Raw genomic sequence first — 12,384 nt, 5'->3', positions numbered from 1 at the left:
CACCGCTGCCAAATGTCTAATATCACTATTCTGGAAGAGGGTAGCTCCGCTGTCAATCTCGGATCTTTATGCTAGAATAAAAGATGTGAGAAATATGGAGAGGTTGACGGCTCAGCTCCACAACACAATGGACGGATTTATAAAGACATGGTCTCTGTGGGATGATTTTGGAAATACGTTCCAGATTTGAAGCCCGAATAAGTGGTGTTGATTTCTTTCCCCTTTTCAAGGCCGAAGTGTGCTGGGGGATTCCCCTCCCCCCCTTTTTTTTTTTTTTTTCTACCTGACATTACATCTGTGTGTTGCATAATGTATCTAACGGCATACCTGGGAAATGTTTCCTTTACGTGTCTATCTGTTTCTGATTTATTGTAAAACTTGTTTAAAATCTTTTTTCAAAAAATAAAAAGTTGATTAAAAAAAAAAAAAAAAATACAAGAAAAAGGATCAAAACATTATGTATCCCAATATCGGACCAATTTTTTTTTTTTTTTTTTAAACTACTGACATAGTAAAGACTCTGTATATGTAAATGAGGGCTCCTTGGTGCAGTCTTTGCATGACCAAGGGCTCAGTGCACTAAAGAGCCCCACACCCAACAGGCCACACCCCCTTTAGCTTGATTGACAGTGTACCCTGGCGGCAGTTGAGCAATTCTGTTCACTATCGTGAGATGTCACGCGTGTCATGGCCTGATGTGATCTCAGAGCAATCTGGGACCAGAAAATCACACCACATTATGGATCACAGATTCGCTTTAGCAAATGTGACGCCCTGGACTAGTCAAGTCGTCAGAGGTAGTCCCATGCACACACACCCCCTCCCTAAAAAGGTTACAGCAGCCAAACTTAAAAACCTTGTCACCACCCTCCAGGTTTGACGTCCACACCAGGGGGGTGGAGCCAGGTGGTTGGCTCCACCCACCGAGGAGTTCACAGGCCTGGAGGCGGGAAAAAGACACAAGTTCAGTGAGGAGTCTAGTCTTGACAGTGAAGGAGAGAGGTTGAGTTCAAGGGCAGACCTGTGACCAGGCCTGCCAAGAGTCTACTCAGGTGGCTGGGTTGGAGCCCAGTCACCTCTGTCAAGGAGGCAGACGGTGGTGGCCGCCTGCAGGAGTTGGGATTACAGCCGGTGGAACCGTAGGGACCGAGGTCGGGTGGTGGCCAGCCGGTACCGAACTGGGAAACCGATTGGAAACCGGAGCACCAGGAGGGGTACTCAGACCAGTACGAAGCCCCGAACTGACAGGGCCGAGTCAAATCAACTGATTGAGGACTGGACTTGAGGAGCTTTCCCATACAAGACCCGTTAGAAGACAACAGCCCAACCATACAGGGTAAAGCCACCGCCAAGGCATAGAGACCCAAAGGGCCAGCGTCTTCGGGCAAACAGGGCTCTTCCGACACAGCAAGCCGGGGAGCGGACTACAGTTGTTTAGGCATAGGAGTCAAAAATTCACATAAAGAGGTGCAGGAGAAAGGCGGAAACCACCAACCTGATAAGGGAGAAGCTGCAGCCGGCTGTGGGCCCCGTTTATCATCCCGTTTGGTTTACCAGAGACTCCAGTGTATTGTGTCAGAGTGAGTACACCAGAGCCTTCGGGCTGCGCACCGCGCTGCACCGCACCAGCACACACCCGCTCCCCCGCATCAGCACCTCCCTCGGGTCCCCGGGACCAACACTCCCCTACCCACGGAGGGGTCAACATCAAGCTGCGCAACACCGTCCCCGGGAGGCCTTGTCAACGGCAGCGGTGGTGTCCATCCATTCACCACAACCCGTGGGTGGCGTCACGAACTTACATCCCCTATAAACCACCACGGCCCCAGCCGAAGTCCCTGCGTGTAGCGCCAACCCCCTTGCAGAGCGACGTGACCCCCGGGTCCGTGAGGAGCTCGAGCCACCCACTGTACGAGCACGGATCCGAGCGGCTCGGCGGTCGCAGCCGAGCCCGCGGGACGTTACACATATCTCCAAATTCTTGAAGAAAGTAAAGAGGGCAAATTTTGACCACGCCCCTAGCCACACACATTTGGCAGTACGGGTCATTCAGCAGATGCCCTGGACTGTTCATTCATAGTCGTAGCAGCCAGAATTTTCTTATATTTGTATAAGTATCACTATATGACATGTTGCTTATTTGTGCCTATAAAGCCGTGTTCACCCGTTGCCAGGGGCGTACATAGAAATCATGGGGCCCCATAGCAGAATGTCCAATTGGGCCCCCCCCAAAAAAAATCTATATTCAGCTATAGTCATCGAGAGCATATCGCACAACTTTGAAGACGTTACAAACTAATTTTCCTCCTATTGAGACCTTGAATTTCTCTTTCATTAAACCCAGAATGTATGATGCCAACTAAAGTGTCTCACAAACACTGCACAATACCCCCACAGTGAATTCCTCCACACGCACAGTATGACGACCCTACTGTACCCCCCTTCAACTACTCCAACACAGCATGATCCCCAACTGTGACCCCCACAACTCTCCCCACTGTATAGAGAACCCTACATGCAGTATAATGTACCTACATAAAGTATAATGACCTTCACATTGTATAATGGTCCCCACTAGCCCTCCGCATTGTATAATGTTCCCCACTAGCCCTCCACATTGTATAATGGTCCTCTCTAGCTCTCCGCATTGTATAATGGTCCTCACTAGCCCTCCGCATTGTATAATGTTCCTCACTAGCCCTCCACACTGTATAATGGTCCTCACTAGCCCTCCACTTTGTATAATGGTCCTCACTAGCCCTCCACATTGTATAATGGTCCCCACTAGCCCTCAACATTGTGTAATGGTCCTCACTAGCTCTCCGCATTGTATAATGGTCCTCACTAGCCCTCCACATTGTATAATGGTTCCCACTAGCCCTCCGCATTTTGTAATGTTCCCCACTAGCCCTCCGCATTGTATAATGGTCCTCACTAGCCCTCTACATTGTATAATGGTCCTCACTAGCCCTCCACATTGTATAATGGTCCCCACTAGCCCTCCACATTGTATAATGGTCCTCACTAGCTCTCCGCATTGTATAATGGTCCTCACTAGCCCTCCACATTGTATAATGGTTCCCACTAGCCCTCCGCATTGTATAATGTTCCCCACTGTCACGCTCCCCGGGTCCTCACCCCCGCTCCCCGGCTCACCTGCCACGCTCCCCGCTCTCCAGCCTCCGGTGCCCGTCCTTCCCAGGCCCCCTGGTCTCCGATCCCGGCGCCCGACGGCTTCCCAGGCCCTGGCCGGCTCCCCTGCGTCCTCCTCTCAGCTTCCTTCCCTGGCTTCTGGCACCCGGGCGGCGCGCATGCGCATTAGGGCGCGCGCGCGGTCACTGACCCTTTCTTAAAGGGCCAGCGTCCATTAACAGGAAATGAGGCTAAACAGGTACAGGGTATAAAGGGGGTTATTGTCCAAGGGGGCGGGGCCTGATCTTCGTGTTTCCTAAGCTAGGAGTCAGGTCTCCTGGTGTATATGTGTATATACTCACCTATCTCTCTTGTAGAGCCGTGCCTGCCTCGCCATCCAGTCCTGCCGTATCCTGAACCCCGAACGCTGTCCATCTGCCATCCTGACAGTCCGCACCATCTCGGATCCCTGCGGTGACCCGTCATCTCGCTCCAAAGGTTCCGGACCCCGCCTGACATCATCTCGGCTTCCGAACCTGAGCTGCGTCACCCGGACTACCACCCGTGACTCCGTGGTCCCAGGGACTTCTCCGCTATCCTCGTGTGCACGGACTGTTCTGCTGTTTATAGTGTTCCAGCTACCGGACTCTCTACTACCATCTAGGAGTTCGGCCCAGTGGATCCACCTCCTGGGTCTGCCCGTCCACCTGGCCGTGACAGTAAGATCAGGCCATGGATCCCGCTGCAGCACTAGCAGCCGTACAGGAGGAACTCCAACGCCAGCGTGAAGTCCAGACCCGCATGCTGCAATTCATGTCTTCTGTGGACGCCCGCCTGAACACGCTACAAACGGCAGTGACGACTTCAACATCCCGGGCTTCCACTAGTCAATCCACGGATCCAGCTCCTGTGGCGACTTCTTCAGATACCACCAGACTTCGGTTGGCTTCACCATCCCGGTACGCCGGAGACCCCAAGACCTGCAGGGGATTCTTAAACCAATGCTCCCTCCATTTCACGCAGCTGCCGCATTTGTTTGCCTCCGACCAAGCCAAGGTCGCCTTCATCATGTCCCATCTAGAGGGTGAGGCACTGGCGTGGATGAACCCCTTGTGGGAGAAGGGGGATCCTGTGACCACGAACATCCAGGACTTCCTGCAGGCATTCCGTGGTACTTTTGATGAGCCCGGACGCGCCTCCGCGTCTGCTTCGTCTCTTCTCCGGTTACGTCAGGGGACTCTGACGGTGGGTCAATACGCGATCCGGTTTCGCACCCTGGCCTCAGAACTCGGGTGGAACAACGAGGCTCTAACCGCCGCCTTCTGGGAAGGACTCTCAGGGCGAATTAAAGACGAGCTGGCGGGTCGTGACGTACCGACCACCCTGGATGCCCTGATTGCCCTAGCGACTCGAGTGGACATTCGCTTTCAGGAGCGATCCAAGGAAGTGTCCCGTGAGAGACGTCCAGTACGGCATTCCTCTCCTCCGCAGAAACCCTCCGTACTTCAGTCATCGACAGCTGGGGCTCCCGTCCACGAGCCCATGCAGATCGACCGAGTGCAACGTCGAGCAGAGCGGCTCGCCAAGGGTCTCTGCTTTTACTGCGGTGAGGGCACACACCTGCTACGCTCCTGTCCAGAGAGGCCGGGAAACTCCAAAGCCTAGGGTTGGTAGGAGAGGCCACCCTAGGTGCTGGGACTCTCTCTGACCCGGTTACATGGACAGTGCAAGTGACAACGGGAGAGACGCGGTTCACGGATGATGCCTACCTCGATTCCGGGGCAGCAGGCAATTTCATCCAGCAGGCCACGGTGGACAAGTACCGGGTGCCTGTTATTCCACTCGACAAGCCCCTAGTGATTGCCTCGGTGGATGGGAGACCCCTCTCTGACACCATCTCCTGGATCACCAGGCCGGTCGAACTGCGTATCGGTGCCCTTCACACCGAGAACATCGCTTTCTACGTTCTCCCACACATGTCCCACCAGATCCTGCTGGGACTGCCATGGTTGCGGACACACGAACCATCAGTTAGCTGGGGCACTGGCGAAATCACCCGATGGGGCTCTTCGTGTCATGAGAGGTGCCTAAAGTCCATACAACCCATCCGACGACCTCCGGTTCCAGAGAACCTACCGGGGCTGCCCTCGGCCTATTGGTCCTTTGCAGATGTCTTTGATAAAAAGGAATCCGAGGTACTGCCGCCACATCGTCCATACGATTGTGCCATCGACCTGCTCCCAGGAACAACACCACCACGAGGACGCATATATCCTTTATCTCCAGCCGAAACAAGGGCCATGTCTGCTTACATCTCCGAGAGCCTGGCAAGGGGGTTCATTCGGAGATCCTCCTCTCCTGCTGGAGCAGGTTTCTTCTTTGTCAAGAAGAAAGAGGGCGACTTACGCCCATGCATAGACTACCGGGGTCTGAATCAAATCACCGTAAAAAACAAGTACCCTCTGCCGCTCATTCCCGAATTGTTTGACCGGCTTAGAGGAGCTCGTGTGTTCACCAAGCTGGATCTTCGGGGTGCTTACAATCTGGTACGCATCCGCTCTGGTGACGAATGGAAAACCGCGTTCAATACGCGCGATGGACATTATGAATACTGCGTGATGCCCTTCGGCCTGTGTAACGCTCCTGCCGTCTTTCAAGAACTGGTGAACGACGTGTTCCGGGACCTTCTCTACATCTGTGTGGTAGTGTATCTAGATGACATCCTTGTCTTCTCTCCGGACCTCCAAACCCACAGAGAAAACGTACAGCTGGTTCTACAAAGACTGAGAGAGAATCGTCTGTACGCAAAGTATGAGAAGTGTGTCTTTGAGCAGTCTTCTCTCCCCTTTCTGGGGTACATCATCTCTGATACTGGACTGCAGATGGATCCCAAGAAGGTCTCCGCCATTCTCAACTGGCCTCCTTCTTCTGGACTGAAGGCAATCCAACGCTTCCTGGGATTCGCCAACTACTACCGCCAGTTTATCCCTCACTTCTCTGCCTTGACTGCTCCTCTCTCCGCTTTGACTAAGAAGGAGGCTAATCCAAAGGACTGGTCACCTGCGGCTGACGCCGCGTTTGGCTCTCTGAAGCGGGCTTTTGCTTCCTCTCCTGTACTCCACCGTCCGGAGTTAAACCGCCAGTTCACCTTGGAGGTGGATGCCTCCTCCTCAGGAGCCGGAGCAGTGCTCATGCAAAAGTCCTCCTCCGGGAAGATGGTGACTTGCGGATTCTTCTCCAAGGGCTTCTCAGCGCCTGAACGCAACTACACCATCGGTGACCGAGAGCTCTTGGCAGTCAAACTGGCTTTGGAGGAATGGCGCTACCTCCTGGAAGGTGCAGTGTACCCCGTGATTATTTACACGGACCACAAGAACTTGGAATACCTACGGTCCGCACAGCGTCTGAACCCACGGCAAGCCAGGTGGTCCCTATTCTTTGCCAGGTTTGATTTCCAGCTTCACTTCCGACCCGCGGACAAGAATGTACGCGCTGATGCCTTGTACAGGTCTTTCATGCCCATGGAGCAGGAGGAAGAGACTACCCAACCCATCATTTGTCCTAGTAAAATCATTCCGGTGGCCCCTGTCACCCTGGCCCAGATACCGCCCGGGAAGACCTATGTCTCCGAGGTAGACAGGGAAAAAGTGTTACACTGGGGTCATGCCTCGAAAACAGCCGGTCATGCTGGTCAGAAAAAGACATGGGGTGCGATTGTACGTCATTATTGGTGGCCATCCCTTCGCACGGACGTCGCTGCTTTTGTATCCGCCTGTTCCTCTTGTGCCAGGAACAAGACGCCCAAACACCTCCCATATGGCCGTCTTCTGCCTCTGCCGATACCCTCAGTTCCGTGGCAACACATAGCAATGGACTTTATTACGGACTTGCCATTGTCCTCCGGACACACAGTCATATGGGTCGTGGTGGACCGGTTCTCTAAAATGGCCCATTTCGTCCCTATGGCTGGACTGCCCTCTGCTCAGGAACTCGCGGACGCCTATATACAACACATCTTCCGCTTGCATGGCTTTCCATTACACATCGTATCCGACAGAGGAACTCAGTTCACCTCCCGCTTCTGGAGGGCTCTCTGTAAACATCTGGGAGTGACTCTGGACTTTTCATCTGCATACCATCCTCAGTCTAATGGCCAGGTAGAGAGGGTCAATCAAATCTTGACCTCTTTCTTACGTCACTATGTTAACGCCCATCACGACGACTGGTCCGCTCTTCTTCCTTGGGCTGAATTCTCCCACAACCACCACATCAGTGAGTCGTCCTCCAGCTCTCCCTTCCATGTCGTTTACGGACTTCAGCCTTCCATCCCATTGCCTGTATCCCCTTCTTCGGATGTCCCTGCTGCAGATACAGTAGCCCGTGACTTTGCAACCATTTGGGACTCTGTCAAAGCGTCCCTTGGGCGTGCTTCCCTGCGGATGAAAAGACACGCAGACAAGAAACGTCTGGACCCTCCGTGTTTCTCTCCTGGAGATCTCGTCTGGCTTGCTTCCCAGTACGTCCGCCTGAAGATACCATCATACAAGCTGGGTCCTCGCTACATTGGGCCGTTTAAAGTCCTCAACAAGATCAATGAGGTCTCCTACAAGCTACAGCTCCCGGCCACGATGAGGATACCCAACTCATTCCACGTCTCCCTGCTCAAGCCGGTTGTCCTTGGTCCCTTCTCCGCTGCTGCCAGTCCGGCTCCTCCACCTATTGCCGATGACGACATCTATGCGGTAAGGGATATCGTGGCCATGAAGACCGTACGAGGTCGACAGTTCTTCCTGGTGGACTGGGAAGGGTATGGTCCTGAGGATAGGTCCTGGGAGCCCAGGGAGAACGTGGGCACTCCTCTGATCCGTGCCTTCATGTCCCGGTTGCGGGGAGGGGGGCGTGGGGGGGGGGGGTACTGTCACGCTCCCCGGGTCCTCACCCCCCGCTCCCCGGCTCACCTGCCACGCTCCCCCGCTCTCCAGCCTCCGGTGCCCGTCCTTCCCAGGCCCCCTGGTCTCCGATCCCGGCGCCCGACGGCTTCCCAGGCCCTGGCCGGCTCCCCTGCGTCCTCCTCTCAGCTTCCTTCCCTGGCTTCTGGCACCCGGGCGGCGCGCATGCGCATTAGGGCGCGCGCGTGGTCACTGACCCTTTCTTAAAGGGCCAGCGTCCATTAACAGGAAATGAGGCTAAACAGGTACAGGGTATAAAGGGGGTTATTGTCCAAGGGGGCGGGGCCTGATCTTCGTGTTTCCTAAGCTAGGAGTCAGGTCTCCTGGTGTATATGTGTATATACTCACCTATCTCTCTTGTAGAGCCGTGCCTGCCTCGCCATCCAGTCCTGCCGTATCCTGAACCCCGAACGCTGTCCATCTGCCATCCTGACAGTCCGCACCATCTCGGATCCCTGCGGTGACCCGTCATCTCGCTCCAAAGGTTCCGGACCCCGCCTGACATCATCTCGGCTTCCGAACCTGAGCTGCGTCACCCGGACTACCACCCGTGACTCCGTGGTCCCAGGGACTTCTCCGCTATCCTCGTGTGCACGGACTGTTCTGCTGTTTATAGTGTTCCAGCTACCGGACTCTCTACTACCATCTAGGAGTTCGGCCCAGTGGATCCACCTCCTGGGTCTGCCCGTCCACCTGGCCGTGACACCCACTAGCCCTCCGCATTGTATAATGGTCCTCACTAGCCCTCCGCATTGTATAATGGTCCACACTAGCCCTCCGCATTGTATAATGGTTCCCACTAGCCCTTCACTTTGTATAATGGTCCTCACTAGCCCCCCCATATCGTATAATGCCCCCCGCATAGTCCTCCATGCATTAAAATGAAATGCACCCTGCATAGACAACCATGCATTATTGATGGGATGGGGCATACATGTTACTGGGGAAGGGGGGAGGTAGCATATACATTATCACTCCAGCCCTACCTGGACGGAGCCCATAAACTCCCTCCAGCCCTACCTGGACGGAGCACATACACTTCAGCACTACCTGGACGGAGCCCATATACTTCAGCCCTACCTGGACGGAGCCCATACACTTCAGCCCTACCTGGACGGAGCCCATACACTTCAGCCCTACCTGGACGGAGCCCATACACTTCAGCCCTACCTGGACGGAGCCCATACACTTCAGCCCTACCTGGACAGAGCCCATACACTTCAGCCCTACCTGGACGGAGCCCATACACTTCAGCCCTACCTGGACGGAGCCCATACACTTCAGCCCTACCTGGACGGAGCCCATACACTTCAGCCCTACCTGGACGGAGCCCATACACTTCAGCCCTACCTGGACGGAGCCCATACACTTCAGCCCTACCTGGACGGAGCCCATACACTTCAGCCCTACCTGGACGGAGCCCATACACTTCAGCCCTACCTGGACGGAGCCCATACACTTCAGCCCTACCTGGACGGAGCCCATACACTTCAGCCCTACCTGGACGGAGCCCATACACTTCAGCCCTACCTGGACGGAGCCCATACATTTCAGCCCTACCTGGACGGAGCCCATACACTCCAGCTCTACCTGGACGGAGCCCATACACTCCAGCATCTACCGTCCCGTAAGTAGATTACTACCATCACTGGGCCCGGGTTACTGTCTCCAGGTTTGTGACTGTACCTGCCTGACTCCCTGCTGAGTGTTGACGCCGTGCAGAGCCGCCCATGAGCAGTAGCCATTACCAAAAGCTCACTTGTCTGCCGCTGAGTCCAAACCTCCACTCTCTGGCTAGAGCTGCGTCAGCCAGGGGCGTGTGCATGCAAATTTAGCCAGAGAGACGCGGAACAGAACCTCCTCATAGAGACTGTACATGCCGACGCTGCGATTAAAGTGAAAGCGGGCAGCCGCCGCGGGCCCTAGCTCATGGGGCCCCATAGCAGTGGCGTGGCCTGCCTCTATTGACGGTACGCCACTGCTCATTCCTACTCATTAGAGTTAAGTGAACCTGAGGTATGGTGTTCGGTGTTCTTACCAAACACAGACTTTATAAAAAAACAAAGTTTGGGTTCGGAGTTCGGGTGCTTTATGTATACAAACCACTTAAAAGGGTGGTTCACCCATATTTTTTATTGTCTAGTTCGATATTATATTGAGAAACAATGTTTCTCTCAAATACCTTGTGTTGGCAATAGTGCCTGTGAGAGGCACTATTGCAGACCGCTGTTCCCCGCTCCGGTGACGTCACGTTCCGCACACGTCACATCCGTGCGGCCGGCTGCAGTTTTCCTGACTCACTGAGCTGTGGGCGGTGTTTCACCGCTTGTCACAGCCCATCTGCTCCCTGCTCCCTCCTCCCTCACAGCACAGCGCGTCTCCTGCTTGCAGCGTTCTGCTGTGAGGGATGAGGGAGCAGGGAGCAAATGGGCTGTGACAAGCAGTGAAACACCGTCCACAGCTCAGTGAGTCAGGACGATTGCAGCCAACCGCACGGATGTGACGTGTGCGGAACTTGATGTGACGTCATTGTTTCTCAATATAATATCAATCTAGACCAGGGGTCTCAACCTCGGCTGGGTGTATGGGCCGCACAGAGGAAAAAAAATAATTTGGGGGGCCGCATTCTTTGCAGGACAAAGTGACATTTTTATTGGTACCATATATATTTTATTTTTTTTATTTTTTTTTACACACCTTGGGATCACTGATTTTGAACATTTTCACTTGTTCATTATAGCAAACGTGCACATTCTTTGTTTAAATATAAACTTTTTTTTTTTTTTACATTTTAGTCCTTTCTTGTAACTAATAGTCTTACAATTAGCACTATATAGAAATTTTGATCAACATCTTTTAGTAATGTTCCCCATATTGTTGTAATGTGCTCATCCTTGTCCCCTTGTAGTATTGTGCTCCATCCTAGTCTCCATCCCACAGTAATGTGCTCATCCTTGTCCCCATCCTAAAGTAATATTCCTCATCCTTGTCCCCATTTTGTAGTAATGTGTCCATCCTTGTCCCCCATCATTTAGTAATGTCCCCAGCATTATCCCTATTCTATAGCAATGTTTCCTATCCTTGTCCCCTTGTAGTAATGTCCCTCTCCTATATTAATGTCCCCAGCCTTGTCCCCATTCTATAGTCATGTGTCCATCCTAGTCCCTATCCTATAGTAATGTCCTCATCCTATAGTAATGTCCCCATCCTATAGTAATGTCCCCATCCTATAGTAATGTCCCCAGCCTTATCCCCATCTCATAGTAATGTGCGCACTTTGTCCCCATCCTGTAGTAATGGGTCAGAAGCTCTCCTCACCTTCCACAGACTCTGGAGTGAAGCTGAGGGGAGTGGTCTGCGGCCGCAGATCCACAGTGATTGGAGAGATAGGTCACAAGGCAGGTCTCTCCAATCAGAGCTGGGGGCGGGTGAAACACAGGTCACCCAGTTCCAGCCAATGATCAGGGCTACAGCTGCACTGATCTTGGCTGGATTTCAATGTTTCAGCGATTTTCAATGGCTGAAACATTAGTGGCTGTGATTGGTTGAGCGGCGTTCGTCAGCCAATCACAGCCTCCGTAGGTCTGGGGAGGAGACACCACCCCTCCTGAGGTCCCTTCCTCCCCGAATCTAAGGTATTTGCAGCGATCGCAGCCACCGGGGCTACGATTTCGCCATGACGTACTGGGTACGTCATGGGTCCTTAAGGAGAGTTGAGCGCGGTTCGAGGTTCTCCAGTTCGCGGCTCGAGTGATTTTGGGGGCTGTTCTAGATCGAACTAGAACTCGAGCTTTTTGCTAAAGCTCGATAGTTCTAGATACGTTCGAGAACGGTTCTAGCAGCAAAAAGCAGGGCTTTTTACAGCTACAGTGTGCAGGAGCCATCGCTGGCAGCCTGCCAGAAGCTGGTAACCAAGATACACATTGGGTATCCAATCAAAGAGCTTTAGTTAGTAACCCGATGTTTATCCTAGTTACGTGCAGGAAGCCCACACTTCCCCGCTCAGCTCACTCCGCCCCCTCCTGCACGCGGCATGTACACACACACACACACACTCACACTCAGCTGTCCCCAGCCAAGCAGTCCACGACACTGACGTCCTCAGCGCCACCCGCTTCGCACTCCGCCGCCAGCACACATGGCTCCGCCCACCTGCACTCTGCACACATGGTCCCGCTCGGCTTACCTGCAGTGATGAAGTCCCGACCTCAGCGCTGTCACTGTCCTCCATGGCCGCCGCTTGTCACATCACCTTCTCTCGCTTCCGACCCGAGACTGACTAGCGGTGACGTCACGGGCCGCT

Source organism: Anomaloglossus baeobatrachus, chromosome 1, assembly GCF_048569485.1.
Source record: "Anomaloglossus baeobatrachus isolate aAnoBae1 chromosome 1, aAnoBae1.hap1, whole genome shotgun sequence".
NCBI classification, from domain to species: domain Eukaryota; kingdom Metazoa; phylum Chordata; class Amphibia; order Anura; family Aromobatidae; genus Anomaloglossus; species Anomaloglossus baeobatrachus.
The sequence above is the reverse complement of the archived record's forward strand: the minus strand, read 5'-3'. Positions refer to the sequence as shown.